Here is a 6,000-nt window from a genome sequence, read left to right as displayed (position 1 = left end):
TGAAGGTGGCACGGGTAAAATACAGGGAGCGAAAGGCTATTTACAATTTGTACAGAAACCAGATGGCAGTTATAAGAGTCGAGGGGCATGAAAGGGAAGCAGTGGTTGGGAAGGGAGTGAGACAGGGTTGTAGCCTCTCCCCGATGTTATTCAATCTATATATTGAGCAAGCAGTAAAGGAAACAAAAGAAAAATTCGGAGTAGGTATTAAAATTCATGAAGAAGAAATAAAAACTTTGAGGTTCGCCGATGACATTGTAATTCTGTCAGAGACAGCAAAGGACTTGGAAGAGCAGTTGAACGGAATGGACAGTGTCTTGAAAGGAGGATATAAGATGAACATCAACAAAAGCAAAACGAGGATAATGGAATGTAGTCTAATTAAATCGGGTGACGCTGAGGGGATTAGATTAGGAAGTGAGACACTTAAAGTAGTAAAGGAGTTTTGCTATTTAGGGAGTAAAATAACTGATGATGGTCGAAGTAGAGAGGATATAAAATGTAGACTGGCAATGGCAAGGAAATCGTTTCTGAAGAAGAGAAATCTGTTAACATCGAGTATAGATTTAAGTGTCAGGAAGTCGTTTCTGAAAGTATTTGTATGGAGTGTAGCCATGTATGGAAGTGAAACATGGACGATAACTAGTTTGGACAAGAAGAGAATAGAAGCTTTCGAAATGTGGTGGTACAGAAGAATGCTGAAGATAAGGTGGGTAGATCACGTAACTAATGAGGAGGTATTGAATAGGATTGGGGAGAAGAGAAGTTTGTGGCACAACTTGACTAGAAGAAGGGATCGGTTGGTAGGACATGTTTTGAGGCATCAAGGGATCACAAATTTAGCATTGGAGGGCAGCGTGGAGGGTAAAAATCGTAGAGGGAGACCAAGAGATGAATACACTAAGCAGATTCAGAAGGATGTAGGTTGCAGTAGGTACTGGGAGATGAAGAAGCTTGCACAGTATATAGTAGCATGGAGAGCTGCATCAAACCAGTCTCAGAACTGAAGACCACAACAACAACAACAGATTCATCATCACACAAATATTGAAGACAGGAATTCCCACGGAATAAGAATCTGTTTCAAACCTTCAACAACACCATAAAATGACACAGGATTTTCGATAACATCATCATCCCCTGAAACAATCATCACAACCGCAAGGAGTCAATATGTTGTGTTCAGTATATAACCCAAATGAATTTGCAATGTGTTAACAGATTAAATATACATAAGTAACCTTTAATTACGAAAAAGTTAAATAACTTACAGAAATATTTGGTACAGCACTGAATGCAGTACGTCTTCAAGCCTTATTTACAAATGTTCATTGTGGCTACCTTTTGTAACATGACAAATGTCCCATCTGTAATCAGTTTCCTGCCAAATATTTTGTAGAAAGCCATGGTGAATGGTGGCAACTGCTTGTGTTATCCGTTGTCGCAGCTCGCCGCGTTTCACGGAAGATGAGGAACAAACACTCTGACTTGATTGTAACTCCATACACAGAAGTCCAGTGGGGTTAAATTGGGTGAGCGTGATGGCCAGGATATTGTTTCCACACGTCCAGTCCAAGTCGGTACATTCCTACGGAGATACGCATCAGCTCATAATCATCATTATCATCATCATTGGCGCAACAGCCCTCTATGAAACTTGGCGTTCAGTATAAGATTGTTCCATTCTTCCCTGTTTAGTGCTGGGCTCTTTAGATTTGGAATTCCAGTCTTTATTATTTCCTCTCTGACACCTTCCTCCCATCATAGCTATGGTCTTGCTACTCTGCTTCTTGGTTCAGGCAATGCGCTGAGTATTTTCAGACTCATTCTGTCGTTTGCTCTCAGAACCTGTCCTGCCCATTCCAGCCTTTTAATCTCAATGCAGCTGTCAGTGACTGGTTCAGTATACAGATTACATAATTCATCTTGAATATCCTTTCACAGACATCATTTCCTTCCACCGGCCAAAAATTTGTTTCAAGATTTTTCTTTCAAATACGCCCACTTGCCTTTCATCAAATTTTGTTAATGCACTTGTTTCGTCAACGTATGTTAACAGTGGCCTTACTAAAACTTCATATGTCATAACTTTAGTTTCCCTGAACAGTAACGTAGATTTCATATATTTTTTAAGGCCATTGTAGCGCTTGTTGCCGGACAATATTCGTTTCTGGATTTCAGAGATGACAGTGTTCATACAGTTTGCTTCTGATCCAAGGTAAGTGAAACTACGTACGACATCAAACTTATATGAACAAATTTCTATGGATGGGGGCTCATTTGGATAATCTTAGCTACAAGCAAATGATTGGTTTTCCCTTCATTTACCTATAGTTTCATCTTTAAAGCAGCTCTTTCAAGACTTGCAAAGACTTCTTTCATTGCTCTTGGCATTCTTGCGTTTATATCAGTATCATCAGCATATGCCAGCACTTGAACTGGTACGAGATAGTCCCTCTTTCACTGAAGCCCGCATCTCCTATTACCTTTCCCAAGGCTATATATTAAACAGAAGGCAGGACAATGTGTCTCCCTTTCTTACGTGTTTTTGGTGGTCTCAGTACTTGATAACATACTCGGTATTTTGACTCCGGGTGTGTACCATAGTAGCTTTCACTGAATATGCTATCAAGTGCTGCAATACGCGACAATTTCTAGGCGATAACGTGGTGGCCGCCATAATGCTTGAAAATAAATGGTTCAAATGGTTCAAATGGCTCTGAGCACTATGGGACTTAACATCTTAGGTCATCAGTCCCCTAGAACTTACAACTACTTAAACCTAACTAACCTAAGGACATCACACACGTCGCCGGCCGCTGGTGGCCGAGCGGTTCTGGCGCTATAGTCTGGAACCGCGCGACCGCTACGGTCGCAGGTTCGAATCCTGCCTTGGGCATGGATGTGTGTGTTGTCCTTAGGTTAGTTAGGTTTAAGTAGTTCTAAGTTCTAGGGGACTTATGAGCTCAGCAGTTGAGTCCCATAGTGCTCAGAGCCATTTGAACCATCACACACGTCCATGCCCGAGGCAGGATTCGAACCTGCGACCGTAGCAGTCCCGCGGTTCCGGACTCCAGTGCCTAGAACCGCACGGCCACCGCGGCAGACTGGAAAATAAATGAAGTGCCCATGTCCTGTTGTTATTGAGGAGTAAGATAATGTTCAAGTAAGTCCAGGTTTGCTATGCCCGGCTACAGCACAACACAAAAAACATTTAGCTTAGGCCAGACCGGTGCATGTTCGATTATGTGACGTGGTTCCTGCTCATCCATCATCTGAACATTATGCCGATTCACTTTACGGCAGGTATGGAAGGTGGCTTCGTCACTGAACAGGGTTTTATCAAGAAAATCATTTTCAGTCTGCATTTTGTCAAACATTTCTACACAAAACTCAGTTCGATTTCATCACTTTTGTCTTAAAACTTGCAATAGTTCCAGTTTGTAGCGTTTGAATGAAAGGCATCTCCATAATATCTTCCACACTCTAACACTACGCATATTCAGTTCTAAGTTGGTACAACTTGTTGATTTTCCCAGACTACGAGTGTAAAACTGCCGAACATGTTTAGTTGCTGTGTCAGAAATTTCTGGCCGACCCTGACACGGTGTGCTTTGTAATACACAGTCAGCTTCGGTGAAACGATTCTTCCAACTAGATTAAAGCGCCAAAGAAACTGGTACAGACATGCGTATTCAAATACAGAGATATGTAAACAGGCAGTATACGGCGCTACGGTCGGCCACGCCTACAAAAGACAACAAGTGTCAGTTGTTATGTCGGTTGCTGCTGCTACAATGACAAGTTCTCAAGATTTAAGAGAGTTTGAACGTGGTGTTATCGTCGGCGCACTACCGATAGTACACAGCATCTCCGAGGAAGCGATGAGGTTTGGATATTCCCGTACGACCATTTCGCGAGTGTATCGTGAATATCAGGAATGCGGTAAAACACGAACTTTCCTACAACGCTGCGATCGGAAAAAAAATCCTGCGAAAAAGATATCAACAACGACTGAAGAGAATCGTTCAACGTGACAGAGGCGCAAGCCTTCCGCAGATTGCTGTAGATTACAATGCTGGGCCATCAGAAAGTGTTAGCGTGTGAACCATTCAACGAAACATCATCGGTATGGGCTTTCGGAGCTGAAGACCCATTCGTGTACCCTTGATGACTGCACGACACAAACCTTTAGGCTCGCCCGGGTCCGTCAACACCGACATTGGATTGTTAATGTTGCCTGGTCGGACGAGAGTCGTTTGAAATTCTGTCGAGCGGATGGACGTGTACGCGTATGGATGATGATGATGATGTGTGGTTTGTGGGGCTCTCAACTGCGCGGTCATCAGCGGCCGTACAAACACCCAATATGTACACAGTCCAATGTAGCCACTTTAACGAATGATGATGGAATGACGACAACACAAACACCCAGTCCCCGGGCAGAGAAAATTCCCAACCCGGTCGGGAATCGAACCCAGGACACCGTGATCCAGAGGTAACAACTGGTACGGAGACAATCTCATGAACACATGGATCCTGCATGTCAGCAGAGGACTGTTCAAGCTGTGGAGGATCTGTCATAGCGTGAGGCGTGTGCAGATGGAGTGATATGGGACCCCTGATGCGTCTAAATACGACTCTGACAGATGACACGTACGTAAGCATCCTGTCTGATCACCTGCATCCATTCATGTCCATTGTGCATCCCGACGGACTTGGGCAGTTCCAGCAGGACAATGCTACATCCTAGATGTGCAGAATTGCTACAGTGTGGCTCCAGGAACACTCTTTTGAGTTTAAACACTTCGCTAGTCGCCAAACTCGCCAGACATGAACATTATTGAGCATATCTGGGATACCTTGCAACGTGCTGTTCAGAAGAGATCTCCACCCCCTCGTACTCTTACGGGTTTATGGACAGCCCAGCAGGATTCATTGTGTCAGTTTCCTCCAGCACTACTTCATACATTAGTCGAGTCCATGCCACGTCGAGTTGCGACTTTCCTGCGTGCTCGTGGGGGTCCTACACGATATTACGCAGGTGCACTAGTTCCTTTGGTTCTTCACTGTATAACACTTTGATGAGGTGGCTTGTGATATTTAGCCGTGATTTGTCTCTGAGTTGTAGTACTGGATTTGGGTTCATGGAACGTAAACAATACTGTGCACGCTTTCCATCGTTATACAAGTCCATGATGACCGCTGGAATAATTCATTAGCGCATCCTACATACAGGGAAATTCGGAAACTAACAGTGTTGAGCGGGAATAAAAGGTGAAGATATACTGCATCTCAGTGCTGTCTCAAACATTTCTGTAAGTTATTCGCCCTTTTCACAATTACAGGTTACTTTCGTATAACCAGTTTATAAACACCCTGTATACACGTGAACGTGTCTGATGATGAACCTGTCGGTACGAAAGTTGCAATGGCGCTATGTATTTTTAATGAAGAGCATTGTTAACAACTCTTACTGCTGTATTATTTTTATTATTTACGTATTACCTGTATCTCAACACGGCTACGGAAGCATCATGTGAATTTTCGGAAAAATAGCAAAAATGCACTGTCGAATTGGGTTCTTTATAATACATAGATATTATTTAATAAAACGGAGTTTCATTGCCTCCATACCACCAAAACTGTGCCATAGATTAATCAGTGATTTCTCTTATAGAAGTTCTACTGCATCTACTAATGATAATTACCATTATGTTCAAAAGCGGCGGTACTGTAAAAGGAAATAGTCGTATGTTGTCTTTTTGTTTTAAAGACCTCTCTTCCTCAATCATAATTTTATAAGTAATACGGGAGTTGGGCTTCTTTTGCGACTGTATAACACTAAACAAAATTAAAAGCTAACAAATGCACAGGCATATAATTACTACTGGGCCTAGTTAATTCCAAAGCGGATGATATAGTATCTATTACTTACTTATCACGAGTACAACAGCCGCTACACTTACCATACACACTAGTGTACCGCGTGTTTCAACT

This window comes from Schistocerca nitens, chromosome 4 (genome assembly GCF_023898315.1).
Source record: "Schistocerca nitens isolate TAMUIC-IGC-003100 chromosome 4, iqSchNite1.1, whole genome shotgun sequence".
Classification (NCBI taxonomy): domain Eukaryota; kingdom Metazoa; phylum Arthropoda; class Insecta; order Orthoptera; family Acrididae; genus Schistocerca; species Schistocerca nitens.
This window is presented reverse-complemented; position numbering follows the sequence as displayed.